Source organism: Brachyhypopomus gauderio, chromosome 6 (assembly GCF_052324685.1).
Source record: "Brachyhypopomus gauderio isolate BG-103 chromosome 6, BGAUD_0.2, whole genome shotgun sequence".
Classification (NCBI taxonomy): domain Eukaryota; kingdom Metazoa; phylum Chordata; class Actinopteri; order Gymnotiformes; family Hypopomidae; genus Brachyhypopomus; species Brachyhypopomus gauderio.
The window spans coordinates 11061127-11081333 of record NC_135216.1 but is presented as its reverse complement, the minus strand read 5'-3'; the positions used below and the strand labels follow the sequence as shown (position 1 = coordinate 11081333).

Genomic DNA, 20207 nt, shown 5'->3' with positions numbered 1-20207 from the left:
TTCCGGCTACATACGGAGATGACTCACCTCAGACAAACGACGTTTTACTTTCAGTCAGCAATAAATTATCCAGATTAGATGCTAGAATCTCACTTGTAGAAGTTGTCCATAAATAAATCTGCTCTAAAAGTGCCCTGTGAAAGCCTACACTGTAAAAAAAAAAAAAAAAGAAATGAAAAAAAGTTCAGTATAATTTACGGAAAAATGCTGGCAGCTGTGTTTGCCAAAACCTCAACAACAAAGAATGGTGACAAGGTATAAGACTTTGCTTTTTTGACAACCATGAATTTCGCAGTTGAAAACTGTTGTTTGTTTATGATAAATTTCATTGTGAACCTGTTTACAGTTATATGCTTTAGAAATAACAGCTACATTATAGGTGATAGGCAGGAGGTAAAACATGATGCTGGGACTAGAGTGATGCAGACACAGAATGTTTATTGATAATCAGAAACACAAAATAGTTAAGGAACTCAGCACCAGGACAGACACAGTCATGGGAACAAAGACAGACTGACTGCTCTGTGGTACACACAGACTGACTCCTCCTCCTTCTCCCCCTCCAAGAAAGAGTCCTCAGATGCCTCCAAGAGGGTGGCCTTGACCTGGGGGCGATGACCATCTCTGGAGAGGTGCTTACTGGTATTGTCCTCTGCCTCCATCTTGGAGATGGAGGTGGTGGAAGGCTCCTCCCTCTCCTGGTCCGATGGAGGGGGAGGCTCCTCCATATGCTCCTCCGGGTGATCCAGAACTCCTCCTCAGAGTACTCCTCATCCTTTGTAGAGGTTGTACAACTCCTGGTCTGACTGTTGGTTCTCCTCTAACTCTGGAGAGGAGTTCACCTACTGGGTGGTGACCCCCCCCCCCCCTCCACCAGGACTGAAGAAGGAAGGACCACCCTGCTATCCCGCAGGTTTTGTTAGGAGGGAGGAGCCAAACTGAAGGCACAGGCAGGAGCTGAGGTGCCCCAGGAACAGAGGAAGATAACACCTCACTAGCTGGCTAACCTTCTCTCTTGATGCCACCACCCATGAGAAGTCGTGATGGACACCAGCCAGCTAGTCCTCCCCCTTGTAGGTGGAGTCACTCCTCTCTCCCAAGTCGTCGGCAAACTTCGGGAAGAATTTCAAGTCCCTTCCCCCCGAGGCGTTGGCTCTTATTAGCACAGGCACTGTGGGCAGAGGGGGGGCGACGCTGCTTCCGCTTTCTACTTCGTTTTTCTTTTGGCATCCACTGGCTCGTCTTTCTGTAATGTGCGAAGTCAGGCAGGATGCCAGGGCGAGAGGGTTGCAGACACAGAACGATATTTGATCAGCAAAACACAAAAACGAGCAACGACATGACAGATGCAAACTTAAATACACAGACACTAACAAGATACAAGTGCAACAGATAACGATAACAAGACAATAGACGGGTGAAACAATATATGGGCACACACAGACAAACACACATTCATACCACAAGCAGGACAGCCCAAGGGAGCAGACGGAGGAGGCGGAACGCGACACTATGACATTTTATAGTATTTTATTTCAAAGTTCAAATTTACATTAAATTACAGGCAGCTGTGGTTGCCAGAACATCATTGTAAAAAATAAAGGCACAACACATAATGCATTATAGTTTGGCACAGATTTTACAATCAACAAATGTTTATGGTAAGTCGCAAAGAAAAGAAATAAAGCTCACTGTAATTCAAGACTATTATTGAAAAACTATAAAAATTGCTTGAGCCCAAAACATGCAGGCTAACCCATGGAGGAATGAATGCATGTCATGAAAAAACTATACACTTGCCTTGGCTGATAAGTCACTGAGGCCAAACTTGACTGAAGAGGACACTCAGCATGGGGAAGAGTCTTCCACTGGAGCTTAGTACCTGTATCGCCACCCACTCTGCTTAAGATAACAAGTGTCATGATCCTCTCTACAGCCAGAAATCAGAAACAAAGCAAAAGCTACAGAAAACTACACAGAGAAACTCTCGGTGTTCTCTCTGTGTAGTTCTCGGTGTACACAGAAGAAACCACCAGTTTGAAATGTAGTTTTGCTGGTCACTTTTAAATAGACTATCGTGACGAAAGGTAGAAAGAGACAAACAGGCAATCACATTTACTACAACAATGACCAGTGACCAGGCCAATACATGATGGTGGTAAAAAAAGACCTGCAATTGATGAAATACTTGTAAATGAAAAGGCAAACTACCAGATCTTGAGGGCAGTGCTGTGGGAAATATATATTGATTGCTTGAGTGGAGGCATCTGTATATTTATGTTGTGCGTCAACAGCAGTGACAAATGCTGATGATGGCCCAGGAAATGCATCAGTTTCAACCTGGAGTCCTGATACTCTATGAAGACTCATAAGTTGCTGTCAATTTAATATTAATCATAAAATTTTATATAGTTGGACTTGAAAAGTGCTCAAAGCAAACATAAAAACTTCAACCGATTACTTCAAACAATACAGCAGGAGCAGCAGAATGAACCTCTGTCTCTGGCGTTGAACGGCACAGCTCAGCAAAGATGGCAGGAACAGTGGATGTTAAATAGTGACCTGGTGAATGAGACAGGGAATGAGTAACAAGTGCAGGGATTAAGCTAATAATGAGGGGGTCATTTGCTTAGTTTAGTTCACGCACCTGGTATGCCGGGCCTCCCTCCAGGTCCACAGGGGGAGGTCATCTTCTTCTCTAGAGGGCCATGATGTCATTTATCCGTTCCACTGTGCTACATACCTGCGTGTTAGCTTGTTTTTACGCCCTACCCAGCCATCCTTCATTGCCAACCATAACTTGTCTCAAGGTTTGCAGCTTGGCAACTCACTTTTCTGCAGTCGGCTTTCTTTTTGAAGGCTGTGGTGGAGGACTTCAGTCTCCTCCCAGGAGAGGCAAACACTCCATGTCCCAGGATGTTCCTGGCAAAAGAGATGCAGGACTTCACCTGCATGTACGTTGACTTGGGAATGGTATCCTGATATAAGGCTTACTGTGATGAGTTTGCTTAGCAGCTCTCATCATACCCGGTATATAAACTGAAAATGCCAGACAGACCCAAAATCTTCTGGTAGCCTGAGCTGGAAAACAGTGGTGGAAGTCTGCAGTCTCTAGCACAACGGGCGACCCTGGGAGTGGGATGAACCTCATCATCATAGAAACCTGGTCGACCAAACAATGTATCTTGGTTTCTCCACACTGGTGGTGTGCACAGGGTTTATCTGCGCACACAGTCCACACAGGCGGCAACATGATGCACAATGTCCCTGTGAATCTCTGACCCTGGTGTGATCACCAACTCCATAATTTCTTTCTGCAGGAGACAGTTTAAGAGAAGGTTATACCACTGGCCTAGGCTTGCCTTCCTTACCTGCCCATTGGGACAGCACGGCTCCAACATCAGACGCATCTATCTCCACCACGAAGGGTTTAGGGGTGGTTTTGGGGGTTTATAGGCCACCCGGTCACCACTTCCATCTTGCAGGGCTGCATGCATACGGACCCTTCCCTGATGATGTAATCCAGGAAGTTCACCTCTCAGACGTGAAACTCGCACTTCTCCAACTTGCAAAAGAAGTTCCTGCAGAGGAGAGTGTAAAAGCGATGATGGATCTACCCAGGAACCCCCGTCTGACCTCATTCATACATGCTGGCAGAACCCGGCACTCCTAGCATCCAGAACTGGTGCTAAAGGCTGTTGAATACGTCTGTCGGTGTAGGGTGCAGGAATGGGTGTCGGTCAATGACTCTCCAGGCTTTCCACTGAGGTGGTTTGAAGGGGCTTGGACATAGTGAGATGTTTTCTAATGGAACATGAGGGAGTTCTGTGATGTGGTTGCTTGCCCACAACCAACCCACAATCTGGGATTGTGAGCTCGCAGTCAAGAGGTTCCTAACGTGAGGTGTTGTGATGGAGAAGGAAAAATATCAAATGAAATCAATTCAGTGTGTGCATTAATGGCTAAGCAGACTTAGGGGGTGATGTGCGTGATGAGCCCTTAACCCACGGTCCTGCCATCTAGGGCGTGGAAGGGGGAAGACAGAGGAATGCACTGGATCCCCAGTGTCTTAGCAAAGCTCTGACCCATCAAGTTACCAGCCAAGCCAGAGTCCACTACAGTTGAAACAAAAGTAGAACGACCCCCGTGTGTGACTGTAGCTGAAATTCAGCACAGAAAATTAGACTAGATTGAGTGTGTGGAAATGGGCGTGTCCCTCATAGGCTCGGACCGGCGCACCATGACAAATAGGTTAAAAAATTCATAGAGAAGTCAAGCTATAAATAAGATTTCAGGACCCACTTAAAACAGTTAATAGATTTAGCAGATGAAGGAAACTGAAGGACTTCCCTTCATTTTTTTGAGCCATGTACAAGTTCTCACTTAAGACCCTCCACTCTTCCTTCTGTTTATCTCATTTTTGTTTCTGTGTTGTTTTTCACGTTATAATTCTAGTTTTGTTTGTGCACAGGCAACACCGATATATCAGCTAGTAAGTAAGCAACTAAATAGTTGGAATTAAGACATTTGGAAACATATTAGCAAATCTCATCAAACTAAATGAGGAAAAAAACAATAATCCCGGTATTTAAGGATTATGCACACAGTCTAGGAAATAAATAAAACATTTCGAATTTTCTTTGAAAGACTACATACATCAGACCTGGACGCTAAAATAGAAAAAGAACTAGTCAAACTAACCAAAAACACTATTTGCACAAATATCACAAGAAATTCTACACAATTCCTAACCACAATTAATGTCCCTCCATCAGATGGCTTTCCTGTTGTGTTGAAAGAACATAAGTGGCCTTTGCTAGCATCACTCCATCAGACGAACAGAAAAAATAAGACAAAATAAAAGGTATATGAAATATGAATGCTACTACCACCATTTCTCTCCCAATCCCAATAATGACCCTATACTACCATCCAGCTACTGACCACTATAACTCATTAATATGGATACAAACAAGTATACATGATAGGTATGATTCGACCTTAAAGGATAGAAACAGTAATACCATACATACAATACATCCCAGTCAAGCAGGATTTATCAAAAGCTTAATCTCAAAACATAAAACATTACACAACTTGCTAGAACTAAAATACCCAGTCACGTATGCAGACAGTCTAGTAAGTGACAGGACTCTGTAATGAACAAAAGGTGTTCATCAATACATAACACTCTTCACTAATACTGTAGCTTCAAGGAAGACCGATTTATATTTTAAAGTTTTTTGTGAGTGTGTGTATATCACTTAACATACCAACATAAAAGCAAACTTAATTCAACTTCTGAACACTAGGGAAAGAGGTTAGACTCATTGCCCTGGGTCAACTGGTCTACAGTCTTTGGGTTTGGGCTGTATAAGAGACAGGACCAGTCTGTGCGAGTATTGACGCTGGACCTCATATTGTACCATTGACTCTCTACTTGAGCCCTTTGCTGTGACTGCACGACATGCTTGATTCTTGAATGTCTTAGTGGGTCCAGTCTTGTGCAAAATTGTCGTTTAGTCATGCCTAGAGATGGACTGACCATGAGGTTTATTTCTGTATGCCAACAGAAATGTGTTGAGTTTATGGCTGATGGTTTAAGGCAGTAGGTTGCTGTGCGATACTGCAGCCCAAACCTCATAAGGCATAAAGAGGGGTTAAAGTGTATGTAGGCTTGAGACTGTCCCACTGTTTTGATTTAACTAGCAACTCACGCAATGAATGTAGAGTGTTGGCCATGTTAGGCTGAGGATATGAACCATCAATAGTGCAGTTGAAGGACTAAGACAGACCTCGTCTGGCTCACATTTTCACACACCCCTGATTCTCAGACTGTCACTGCCACACCCAGATCTGCTCCCATCCCCAAAACACATTGGTGCAATCAATCAAGATCACCTGAGTTTTAACCAGCCCCACCTGTTCCTCGTTTCCCCCCAGTTTACCCGCCTGTAATGTTCCCTTTCTTATGTGGCTCTCTTCCCCTTCCTCTGTGCAAAGTATTGCCAATGTACTGACATGTGCTTCCCTTCCAGATCTCCTCCACATAACCCTCAGACACCTCCTGGACTTACGCTTCCTGTTTTGGCCCAGGATCAGAGCAACCTGGAGAAAAGCCCCACGCTCTCGGCTCTCTGCTTCAATCACAGTTGCATACAGCACTTAAGTAGCCTGCTTATCTTAAAAACAAAGCCTATTGTAATAAGACCCACTTTTGTCGTTATATCTTTCTGTTGTTGATGTTGTTGTTGTGGTTCTTCTTCTTCTTCTTCTTCTTCTTCTTCTTATTATTATTATTATTATTATTATTATTATTATTATTATTATTAATGTATAGATTTACTATGTAAGAATTTATATGTACTTAGGTATTGATCAGTTTATTTACTAGATTTCTACCATTGATGATATTGTTTGTTTTGAGTTTTTGTTCCTTCTTCCCTGTATTGACACTTTGAACAACCTCACTGACCTGTTAGCTACCCATTAAATGTAAGTTTAAAAGTAATTGTGTCTCAATATGAAGAAATGTTGCTTAATTTCCTTGGTTTTGTGTATTGATAAATTAATTTCATAATTTCACATTGACTGATTGGTTGAGTGAACACAGGGTATGCTGTATCTGAGTTTACGTGAACACAGTGTATGCTGTATCTAAGTTTACCTAAACACAGGGTATGCTGTATCTGTGTTTACCTGAACACAGGGTATGCTGTATCTGCGTTTACCTGAACACAGGGTATGCTCTATCTGAGTTTACCTGCACACAGGGTATGCTGTATCTGAGTTTACGTGAACACAGGGTGTGCTGTATCTGAGTTTAAGTGAACACAGGGCATGATGTATCTGAGTTTAAGTGAACACAGGGCATGATGTATCTGAATTTAAGTGAACACAGGGCATGATGTATCTGAATTTAAGTGAACACAGGGCATGATGTATATGAGTTTAAGTGAACACAGTTTATGACGTATCTGAGTTTAAACAAATAACAAACAATATGATCCATCTTGTTTTTTCATCCTCGGTCTTATCTTTTCAAAAAGCAACATGTGAAGAACACAGACCAAAGCCTCTAGACGTGAGGCTTCATGGCTCTTTGCTCACACCTGCACGTTTTTAAACAGCATGTTTTTTGCATGTGTTTGATGTGGTTTGACACCTTACTGAGATTGACAATCCATCACTTAAAGTGTGGACAACAATTTAAATGCAACCTTTTTATTGTGTTTTTGGTTAGCTAAGGTTTCTTTTGCTTTACCTTTTTGCTTTACCAGATCTGATATAACACATGTTTGAAAGCATGGAAAACCTCAAGCCTTTGTCTATTTCCTGTCATCTCTTCCTGTAAATATAATACTTTATATAATTTTATATAATTTAAAATAACTTTGTGTGTGTGTGTGTGTGTGTGTGTGTGTGTGTGTGTGTGCGTGCTTGTGGGTATTCTTCAAATGACAAACAAAGTCAGTTTGCACCCATTTATTGTTTTTTCACCTTTTATGAGTATGCATTTCCAAAAACATAACCAATCCCTTTAAAATTGCATTAATCCTGTAAAAAAGTTACACTTTTTAGGTGTTTAACTCTTTTTTCAGAGTTATGCATTAAAATCAAACATAAGAGCAATAAGACAGACCCCATCCATTGTGCAGAAGTCTGAAATACACATTCCTTTTAAGTTGCAATGCCCCTGGTCATTGCTGCAGTCTGCTGTCTGCTTTGTAATTCCCCTTTTAAACACCGCATCTTCACTGATCTTCAGTATCCTTGGTAATGATGAGACTACACATCATGGCAACTGCATCTCCCATACACGAGACTGTTATTGTTAAGCAGGATACTCTATCCAGGAAGAGAGGAAATGCAGGTTAAAAAATACTGTGCTATTTGTCCCTCATTAAGTATTATGTGTCACCGCTGAAAGTGTGCAACCACATGACACCACTGTTCCTTTCCCTGTGACCTCATGCTTGGCAGCGTTGGTTTCCTCTGGCGGCCTGCGTTGCATCACAGTCTGGAGCTCAGCTGAATAGGATCAGGCACAGAGATGTTCAGGAGCATTCTTCCCTGCTCGTTCTGGGTAGGAGGCTGCTTAGCGTCTCTTGTTCTCTGTAGATGAGTGATGGGAAGATCTCCTCTCCTGCTTGGTCCTGCTCCCCTTGCCCAGTAAGGTGATATTTGATGGCTAAGGTTGGCCAGTACATCCACAGGGAGCGATACGAGCGGTGGATTGTGAAGGGTGTGCGGGGCACTGATGGGTATATCACTGTGTTGGATGGAGGACTGTGAGCCCACTGAAATAAATGAGTGCTGTGCTCTAATGTTTATAACTTAAGGTGATCCAAAAAGCATTTATATTTCAAAATAAGATTATAATTTTTCTACACTAAATTAAATTGTATTATGGAATGGTGTTTACTTTATGTTCAAGTAGAATTAAAGAAGTTAATAAAATGCTAATTAAACTAATCTTAAAACTTGGGGTTTCTTAGGTTTCTGTGTGAATATAATACTAGTGTGTGAATGAATGTGTGTTCTATTCATTGCATTTTCATTGCATGAATATTTCCAGATTCCCAGATACCATCACAAAGAGGTCATGTACAGAATTTCACATGATCATTTTCATAGTGGACATTTCTATCCATAGTTGATGGATCTGTACTTTTCAGAATGTTGCTTTTAAAATCAACGTGTGGTAATGTGGTAAAAATACAAATATTTGAAATTTAAATTATGGAAATAGAAGTAGGAATAGAGTGACAATAGAAGATACCAATTAATAAACTGCATACATTTCTCTGTCCCCAACGGATTTCAAAGACATAACTAATTGCGTATCCTCTGCAAAAGTGTTAACTTGAATTTTCTTCTACTGCCCCCTTGAGGTAAAAGATGGTTCTTACATTTTAATTTCAAATATCCGACCAAACGCAGGCGTGAATCTTTCCCAGCTTTCATCATAGCTGTAACTCATACCCAGAGTGTTTATAGGCAGATTTGTCCATGTCACATCTCAGCCTTTAACACTAGATGCAATATCACGTCAGTATATCGTCAGACATTACAGTCTCAGGTTTATTACGTCGCTAACCTCATTTTCTTTTAATGTGAAACATTCTTTCACATTCACGTCTCACTAAAACGAAGTGCTTAGGTGCCATTATACGACCAGGGCAAAATAAAGTAAGAAACCACGGAGCTCAAGGACACAGCTGCTGATTTTGTTAAACTATATATAACCTACATGTTATTTCCTCAGTCGTCTTTAATGGCGAGAGGATAAAGAACAATGGTTGGACTCGGGCGGTTCTCTCCCTGCATGCACTCATCCCACAGAAATGTCCATGGAGGGACAGAACAGCCACAACATAATTCCAGCATGATTCATTTTAAGAAGACCAATTTAAATGGCTTTTTAAAGATAAATATTTTAATGTGCCTGTTCGCTTAGATTGCTCTTTACAGGATATGATGGAACGTGTACTTGTTTCCAAAAAGCCTCTAAAGATTACTGGTGACTGATTTGTGCTCTAAGAGGGCTGCACTGCTTTACAGGCCAGTCAGAAATACAGCAATACCAGTTCCAAATCAAACCAATCCTTATAGCCTACCAAGTGTGTCTTGTGTGTCTTGCTGCAAAGAATAACGTATAATTATGGCAGCTTTCTGGTTGAGAAAGAGAATGTCCTGATCAGACATCAACTTGGTGAAAGTAAAACAACAGGATTCAACTCTCAGCTTCCAGTTTAATCTTTTTTTTTTGTTTAATTCTGATTTGCTTTTAATTTAATCCTCAGCCAAAATCCTGCAATGGAACATCTGTGTGTAGCTGTGCAATTGTGGCATCTCAAATTCATGTAGCTATTGCTCATGTAAATGTAAATGTAAATGTGCCATATTTTGTCAATTGTGATTTTTACACCCCAATCGAAATTTGTCCTCCGCTTTTAACCCATCTGTGCAGTCAGAACACACAAACACACACTAGTGATTACTAGGGGGCTGTGGATCACACGTGTGCAGCATGGATCATGTGTGCAGCATAAGGTGTTTGGAGCAGACCTGCAGTCACTAGTAGCTCAGTTCCACCTCTTACCTGTGTTGGTAATGTTGAATGTGTTACTGCTTGGGTTGTACTACTATTAAGTCTTATGATGCTTATTAGTGAAAGCTGAGTAAACACTTGTTGGAGCTTAATATATTTATTCTATAGTAATTTTATTAGGAGAGAACAGGATAGGCCAGTGGGTAAGCTAATCCATCACTTATATCTGGGTGAAATACAATTTTTGTCATGTGGCCCTAAATTTTGTTTGCATTCTCCATTTCCATCTCTCTGCGGAAGGAAGAACCATATGAATTAAGTGGTAATCATATTTTTTCCTTGTTAAATTCTGAAAATTTGATATAATCATATCTCACATCATAGTTGATGCACTTTAAAATATCAGATATGTTGATGCATTACCATTAACATTTGACTGAATTAGCAGAAGTGTAGCTAAGGGCTGTTAGATTCTAGTTTCCAATCAGGGTGGCTGTTGGGTAAAGTCACTCACCCCCTTGGGGGTAAGTTGAACTGGTGCTCCATTTGACCCCCTCAGCTCTACATGAAGTCTGATAGTTGGTGTTTACTTTTGGGTTGCATCCTAAAACTGAATGACTGACACTACATTACATATTTTAGGTGTTGCGTCTAAACTACTTACATGCCACATAACTCATTACAGAATAAAAACAGATAGAGTCTCCACATTCCTGGGAAGCCTCTTTTCATTTTTCCCTGCAGCAAATTTGATATTTCCATTAGAGGTGTGCCAAAAAATCGATTCATATATCAAAAATCGATTCTCATTTACTACGACTCAGAATCAATTTTAAATGTCCCAAAATCGATTCTAAGTCGTGGTGAAGTCTCGCTTTACGTAATTACAAAATTACGCGAGACTTTACGCAGCAGATTCTGGGACACACTCATGTGCGAAAAAGTTTCAAAACAAATGGACGAAAGAGATATTCAACCTGTCCCATCTTCATTTAAGGCAAAAATATGGGTTCATTTTGGTTTTTACCAAATGCCAGGGAAGACGGAACTTGACACAATGTAGCTTGTGTGCAAGGCTTGTGTAACGCGGTGAGCACGGGAATGTACACACTGTGTGAAATAATATAGAGAAGGGTGGACCCAAGTGAAATAATATAGAGAAGGGTGGACCAAAGTGCCGGCTCGCAAGAGCAAGATGTTTGATACTTGTCAAATGTATTAGTGAGAGGGAAACACGCACAGCGACCCAGAACAAACAAACAAAACAACGCGGAAGACTCAACGCGGAAAATAATAGAAACAAAAACCGTGAGGGCATGGAGTAAATAGAAAATACAACGTGTGGAAAGTAACACTCAACCGCAGAGAGACGGGAGAAAGAAGCAAAATAACAACAGTAACTAAAAAACAGAGCGGATAAATGCAACGCGAAAACGAAACCAAGGATGCCAGCAGAAGTAACTGGCAAAAAATGCCGCAGCAAAATAAAACCCTTTACAAAAATAAAGGCAAAACGGATAGGAAGAAATACAGGATTGGGAAAACTTGAGAAGAGTCAGGAAGCGACGCAGGAGATAGATAACCGATAAGTAAAGAGAAAGCATAACAGAGAGAGGTGGCGAGACACCATTAAACGAGAAGCAACCACAGTGAAAGCAGGGGCCTGGCTGTGTACGGTTACGCCGGTTTAGTCTGGGACTGACTCTGGTGCCCCTAGCAACGGCTGGGGGAACTGCATTCGAGCCAGCCCTGAGAGCTTGCAAAATGAAGCTAAAGAATTTTGGTAACACAACAAAAAGCAGGGCCGGCCCTTCCATTAGGCGACATAGGCAAATGCTAGGGGCGCCGTCTGTATAGGGGGGCGCTCGCGTGCATGCGTTTTTGTTTTTTTGTTTTTTGTTTTTTTTTTTTACAAATGAACAATTAATAAATGTGAAAACAAGCAATGCCCACATAATCATAATTTCATTGTTTAATAATATTAGTCAAATTAATAATTCTTAATTCTTAAATCACAACACACACCTATCACCCGCGTGCCAAACCCCCCTCCTGCGTGCGCTCTGCGCACCTCGTTACTGTTTCTCTGTACACCACAGAGTGAGTGACATCTCCTCGTAAAGACGTCAAAAAGGCAGAAGTCCTCTGGTGCCCATGGTAGAAAAAGGAGAAAAATGGAGGAATAAAGGCGGCAAAAAACAGGTAATAATGGTAATATGTGGTGAATTAACACAATACCATTGGCGAACCATCAGGGACTTCAACGCCTTCTTTGAAGGTTAATTGATCTTAAAAAGGATGCTTTATCTATTATATGTAATATATGTTAATAACGTTTCACCAATAATTTGTATTTTTCCTATAAATCGGCTTTCAAATCCACTTTTCGTACTTGTGCTGGAAAAAAAACTTAGTGTTGAAATAAAAAATCAACCAATCAGAATATTTCACACCGTTGTTTCTAGGTAAAAGAAAGAAATGCCCTCCCCCCAGGAACTTCTGTTTATCTGTCGCATACGCCTGCCTTTTACATCGAGAGCTTTCATTATAGATTGGCAGTTTTATCAACCAATCATATTATCGACTTAGAATCGTTATGTAAAATAGTTTTAAAATATTTTTTGTGCAACACATTTATATTTATTGCTTGTTATATGGTAATATTTAAGTCATTTGCTTTTTATTTGTTTCTTTAATAGTGACACAATTAACCCAATGATTGATGATGCAGGGGGCACCAACCAAAATCTCGCCTAGGGCACCACATTGGTCAGGGTCGGCTCTGACAAAAAACATTTTATTTTACCAAAGCACATTATTTTTGTTAATTAAAAGTGAAAGACACTTTATTTTCTGTATTTGTGATTCTGTCTTGCAAAGCAGACTGAAGTAGCTCATGCAGATTTTATAGACTGATTTTTTATTTTTATAAATCAAATTGTTTTTTGAATCGAAAATCATTTTGAATCAAATTGTGGCCCCCAAAATCGGAATCAAATCGAATCGTGAGATAGTACACGATTCCCACCCCTAATTTTCATGCATGTGGAATGTTGAAGAAATTCTGCTTTAATTCAGTCATAACCAGGTAGGCCTTTTTTTTTGCTTAAAAAGGGTTTAACACTATATGCTATTATATCAAACTTTCAATTTGGGCCAAAAAAAAAGATCATTGGCCATTCCTCAAAAAAATACTGCCCTGTCTTTTTCTAAATCCTAGAATTGGTAAACCATCATCAGCTTTCAGAACTATAGACAAATTAGGCATTTTATATTTATTCCATGAACACCAATACAATCGGTTCAATGGGGGGTTAATTACTAATATCAATATTTGGAATTATACAATAGTTAACCCCTCTTTTCTCCGATGTCTCAACTTAGCTTATCAGCTGATTAAGTTTACACCTAACAGAGTGCAAATTGAGACAACCTTTTCTGAGGAAACCCATAGTTCGTTATCTGTTTGAGTTAGGTACACTGCCAATGCAACTAATGCAACCAATGCCGCACATCCTTAACGTGTGCTGTTTCCAGTAGGTTTGTTGCTGTCTCATGTTCCTTTGGCTATAGGTTGACTTATGTGAAAAAGCATGTATTCATGCTCAGCAAGTAGCTCACCTGGTTGAGCAGGTACCATACGATGCTGGTAACCCCAAGCTCATGGGTTTGATTGCTAAAGCAGTGCACATTCTGTGAAGCTAATAAAGACCTGTAAGAAGTGAAGAAGTGTGTCTGCCAGATACCTGAAGACCATGGCCATATTTGAGTAAGTTGTACAGATCGACTATATGTTCTAAAATAAGTATGTTATAAATTATATTATGATTGAGATTCAGAAAGGAATATTCAAAGTGATATTTGATTATGTAAACACAGTATGCCATGAAACCAGGAAAACCTACAGACCGTCAAATAATATGGCATTTGTCTTCCAGGGTTTTATGCATTTTGGTATGATGGATTCACTGGCCGTACTTTTCTCCAGCTGGGAAAGTTTCTGGAAACTGGTCTGGCAAAAAAAAAACAAAATCCCCAAGCCCCTCATTATTTCACTCTAAACACAGAAAAATTAAATGAAAAATGATGATGCTCATATTCAGTGATGCCCTGATCTGAGAGGATAAACATATACACCAGACAAACACACCAATAGAAGACAATGAGGTAGTGAGAGGTTGTGTGCAAATATCTACAACCCGTGATATGCAATTAAACTGACATAAAGAGGCACAGTTTCCTATGTAGACTAAATTAGGCTCATACCAGGGTAGATAAATACCATTCTGCAATATGCTATAATTTTCATATTGCAAAGTTGTTGTTTTACACTAGGTGGTGCTATTTACGTAGAATGTTGAGTTTGCGCCACACGTTAAGTCAGCTGTTGTACTATAAAATGCCTGTGAAAATTACCTGTTGTCACTGTTAGTTATCTCTGAAATCAAACCCAATAAATAAATAACACATACAAATATATTTTGTATAATATGTAAATTTGTACAAATATATACAGTATGTAATAAAAATAATGTATCATTTCTAATACCAATACAAATTATATGTAAATGTACAACTTAAAATTAGGTTGTTTATGACTTAACTTTTTTTAAACAAATCAACACTGATATAAAAATCTAATAACAATCTTCCTTCAAAACATACATGAGAAGATAAAAGGGCAAAATGATGTCTAGATCAGAAGAGATACATATACAGCCTAAAGAATAACATATTCTGCAAACATCCTTATCAACTCTTGGTGGTTATCAGACAAACCTTCAAATAGGGTCCTCCAGCACAACCTGTAGTTCATTGATTCCTCACACAGGGTTGCCTGTTTCAATGATCTTACCACTTGGACGGCCTTGGCAATGATGGACATCTTGTCTGGGCTGTCCTGCCAAACTAGCTCACCGCAGACTTCTGGTGGAGTGAAGTGTGGCATAAAATCCAAAGACTTCCACATGTGTTCATGCCAACAGGACAGCAGCCGGGCTCCGAGAGCCCAATGCGAGGTCTGGATAAAAGAGCTACGATTTGACCAGTATGATGTCATATCTGGGTTTGGGTGTACATAACGGGAGAATGGGAGTTCATGAAACACAGAGAGAGAGAGAGAGAGAGAGAGAGAGAGAGAGAGAGAGAGAGAGAGAGAGAGAGAGAGAGAGAGAGAATGTGAGTGAGTGAGTGAGTGTGAGAGAGCGTGTGTGTGTGTGTGTGTGTGTGTGTGTGTATGTGTGTGTGTGTGTGCGCGCACATGTGTCCTTCTGTCTATCTTTCTGTGTAGGCAGACCATGTTGCCTTAATTACAGATTGGGTTAAGGGGCCCATTGAGGGACGTGAGAGGAGAAAGAAACATCAGGAAGAGGAAACACTGCAGGGAGGCCCAACCTCCTCCTGAATGGTGATTTACAGGATTCCACACACCGAGGGATTGAAGGGGACGTGAGGTGCAGGCCAGATGGGCTAGGATGAGCTGCTTCCTCCTTCCTCACTCTCCACTCCCCTCTTCTGACTTATGCTCAACTACACCCTTGACCCCGAGGGTGGAGCTCCTGTGGACATTATTTCATGTATGTTTCATTCATGGCCTGCTCAGACTCTCTGAAGAGCCATACGCTGCCGGCTACAGTTTGATATGTTTAAGCCAGACAAAGATGAAGTTTTCAATCTGGTTTGAAAACTGCATGAGAGAGTGGTGTTCATCACACTTTGGGTCAATAAGTTGCAGTCAAGTACAATGAAAAAACAAGTCATACAACAATTGCCACAGTTTTGTTAATTTTGAATAACTTCGGAATCTAGGTTCTTATAAATTAGATGTCTGTCCTGCAGAATGCCTGCTTGACCACATACTTCTGTCTTTTTATGTTAGCTCTAACAGAAAATACATAAACAAATATGTTGGATATAGTCCCACCATTGTTTGCTAAAGCTCCAGGTCCAATCAGTGTCCCAGCATTCAGTGATAAATCAAACCGTGTTGGATGCAGATCCATCAGGAAGTGAATGAAGTTATCGCCGTCATGCAGTTTGACACCAAGGGAATTTATTTTATTTTATTTTTTGCAAGATAAATTTCTTCTTTTTCAGTGAAGTAGTTTCTCATAGGACTTTATAACCTCTGGTACATTTCCCCTCTTAATAAAACTGGCTATATTCAAGGTGAGTAACTGTACTGCAGTAAAACATTATGTAGAGATGTAGAGACATTATTTTAAATTGTAGTAAAGCACAAAAGGTTTCCAGAAAAACTGGACATTTTGGACAGAGGCCAATCATCAACTGCAAACGAAATGCGTCTAAATTTCTAGGAGGAGGAAGCAGCTTATATTAGGAAAGAGTAGCGCTTTAAATTGTAACATTAGTTCCATGGGGCTCTAAAGTGAGAATGGATGTGAGTATTTTGTTAACCTTCCTTCTTTCTGTTACTGCAACAACTGGCAATGCAGTACAGAGAAAGTTAAGCAGTTTTACAATAAAACCTTATTGGGAGACAAAAATCTTTTTTGAGAATACAGGTTATGTTGAGCAAAGCAAACAGATGCAAACAGTTGTGGTTTGCTGGGACTTTATTATTTATTGAGGACTGTTATTTAGTTGTTTGGTGCTTTATGAGAGTATGATCAGAGGTACAACTGAGATTTATGGCCTGTTTACTTCTAAATTGTCAGTATGTGTGTGCGTGCGTGTGTGCATACTCACTGACACATAGCTAGAGATAGATCAATATCTATCTATCTATCTATCTATCTCTCTCTCTCTCTCTCTCTCTCTCTATATATATATATATATATATATATATATATATATATATATATATTATATATAATGAGAGAGAGAATATTAGCATTATATTTGTGGTTTGCCTTCTTTTCTGAGTTTTCCTTTTGATTAATCAGCTCATATAAGAGGTTAGCCCTCCTCCATGTAAACACAGCGTGGTGATGCGATACGGCCCATTTGTAAAGAAAATGGTGGATTCAGTGCAATTAAGCTGTGGCTTTTGTGTAAAAAGCTGATATATTTACAGGCCTCGTCACCAGTACGTGAGGCTGGCGCAGGCTGCACGCAATGTTTACACTTAATTCTAAATAGGATTAGAGCTTAGAGGGCAAAAATAGGAAGTGATGACGTGATTACAGAACACCATGTGCTGAATGTTTTGGGGGAGAAGGCAGGCGATCTTTAGCCGACTGACTGAAACGCTCAGCCTGTTCTAGCGTGCTGTTTAACACGGCTTGATTGGAAAAACCCCCAACAGGTAAATACTGTGAGCTAAATGAGGACAGCGTTGTATCTTTTTAGCTGAGATGCTACACTGGTAGCCTATCACTGGAGACACATAATTAGCATCTGTGGGTTTTCTGATGGTCTGTTAGTGCGTTCTGGAGATATTAAGTTCATTCCAAGCTATATTCGGATTCCACTTAGATTACTTTTTGTATGTCAAACAGTTCTGACAGATTCTGGTCTCATCAAAAGTTTTTTTTGGCTCAAATTAATCCTAACATGAAATCTCAAGATATCACAAGGCAACCAAAGGTTTACATTGTGCACTAGAGTTCTTTGAACCTGTGCCAGTAGAGGGCGTGATACTCATACTTACCATTGTCTTAAAACTGTCCTGTTTCATCAAGGTAACACAGAATGTGCAGGGCTTAATCACATCAAATATCTGAGTGTTTTAATATTCATAATATTTAATATTAGGATTAAATGTTTATTAAATTATTTTTTAAACTTTGGGTCCAAATTCAGATTTCTGAATCAGGCCAGGAGAGAAGAATAAAGCTAGCACTACAGGGCTCAGTATGGTAGCTTATATAAGTCTTGGCTTCCATAGCTATTCTCTACTTCAGTAATGAACACCAGTGATCAGAATGTATTAACTGTGGATGTTGATTGATACCATGGCCGCGGAATCACAGAGGATAAATAACTTTGTGATTGTGAATTATGAATGTTGGTTCGAATCATACATATTATTGAATATCATTAGCTTCGGATCTATGACAGAGAGACCAAAAGACAAAGAGTCTAGAAAATTCCTGTTCCACCAAGGAACTTGGCCAGCACATGAAGAACTAAGTGAAGAAAGAAACCATTATATCATACCATGTCTGTTTCACTTTTTGGAATAATTAGTAGTATTAAACAAACGTGCCACAGAGTAGGTAGTGGAACAGCTGCTGACATGTGGCAGGAGTCCTGTCTTCATCCAGACTGAGTCTTTATTCCCATAGTCTCTCAAAGCAGGACATAACAACAGAGATTCAGACCAATGACACAGCCTGCAGTTCACACATATCAACCAAAAAACACACTAAAAGGGACAATTGTTTAATTGTTGGCCAGACAAGTACATAAATATAATATATAAATATACAAACAATCATATAAATATATGAGTATATACAAAAATAACTTCACTTAAGTGAATAGGTACACAAGTCTGTTTTTAATCACTATTATAACCTAACATTTAGTTTGTGATTTGGAAAATAAACATGAAATCTTCAATAAATGGTCTCATAAAGATTTATAAATATGCTTTTAATAGGATTAAGGAATGTTTAGATTAATATTGAAATTATTTAATTAAAACAATTACCGGTACATTATTTTGGCACATTTGAAAGCTTCTGGTCCAAAAGTATTAGGAATACATATTGTTATGAACTTATACCGGATAATTCTGAAATGATGGTTATCAAATCAAATATATATATTATATATATATATATTTTTATATATATTATATTATATATTTATATATATATATAAATTTGACTTAAATATAGTACTTTAGAGACAGCTATGATAATGTAGATCTGCTATTTATAACTGCATTTTATCATGCAGTTTACCCTGATTGTATCATAAACATTGTGTATTTAATTTTCCCTAAGTTGAACACACATTTTAACTCTACTGTACACAGACTCAGATCACGTTCAACATGTGGTACGAAATAGAACACTGTAGACAAAAAAAACTCACAGAAGTGCAAAGACAACTTTAACAAATCATAAAGCCCCAGCATCAAAAGGTTCTTCCCTGCTTAAATAATATTATCAGCAGGTTCGTGGAAGCCAGACCTTATACCGTTTTTCTCTCTCTCAGCTCAGGGCACTGAGCAAAAAGAACAGCATAGCGTCTGTGTCCATTTCATCCATGAGGCATAAGGCACATATTTAAAAAAAAGACATTTTTTACTATATGGTTTTAAAATGAGCTTCAATAAAGGAGAATATAGGGTTTATTACTATGTATGTATGCTTTGTTACTTTATTCTGTAACCAAATTTGGGAGTTATGAATAAAAAATGAGAAGGACATTTCACATGAATGTATAAAATATTAAGAGACTTAATCTTAAATTAGGAAAGAATTATGGGGAATGGTGTGCAGTGATCATTATACATTTTCATTCATCACTCTGAAGCTTCAGCAGTGAGTGTGAAGATAATTCACTGAAGTGGTGCTTTTACAATCGGTGATGTTTTCAGCGATGCCCTTGTGTCTGGTTAACACACAAGATTGACACCATCGGATTGGAGGCAGTGTTGATTCAGCAATGTTTAAAATCCAGCAAAATTCAACATACTTTGTTTCTCAGATGAACACTGCCTTCAGAAATACAATGAGTCAGGTCTTCACACACACACACACACACACACACACACACACACACACACACACACACACACAAACCAAGCACACATACACTCACACAAATACACACGGAGTTGGCCACAAGGTCAAAAGGACTCACCTGCAGAATATCCCTTCTCCGCAGGGACCCGTCAAATTAGCGGTCGGCTATTACAGCGGCTTAGGTCTCAGACTGCTGGGGGAAGAGGGGGGGAGGGAGGGAGAAAGAAAGAAAGGAATGACAGAGTCATATAGCCGCCCAGAGGTCATGAGACACTAGCATGGCACAGTAAGTGAAGCGTAAACTGGGCCTATTCAAGCATTAATTCGCACCCAGTGTCTCCGTACACATGGATTACTTTACATAGCCACTAATTAACCTAATTTATTAAACAATCACTGTATTTTCTTTTTTTGGAGATGAATATAGGAGCAGCACTCAGAGCTGCTCCTCCACACTGAGCAGCAATGACATCCACATCAGATTTTGGTGC

The 20207-nt window shown here is 39.7% G+C and overlaps 1 long non-coding RNA gene across 1 annotated transcript; it reads right to left on the bottom strand.

Moving 5' to 3' along the window:
* Positions 1-1743: 1743 nt before the first annotated feature.
* On the bottom strand, positions 1744-15103 carry LOC143516219 (uncharacterized). The gene is made up of 3 exons (XR_013131610.1): positions 14834-15103; positions 3028-3581; positions 1744-2922 (listed from the first exon to the last, which is right to left on the bottom strand). It is a non-coding gene; the product is annotated as an uncharacterized LOC143516219 (long non-coding RNA).
* Between the last annotated feature and the right edge of the window lie 5104 nt (positions 15104-20207).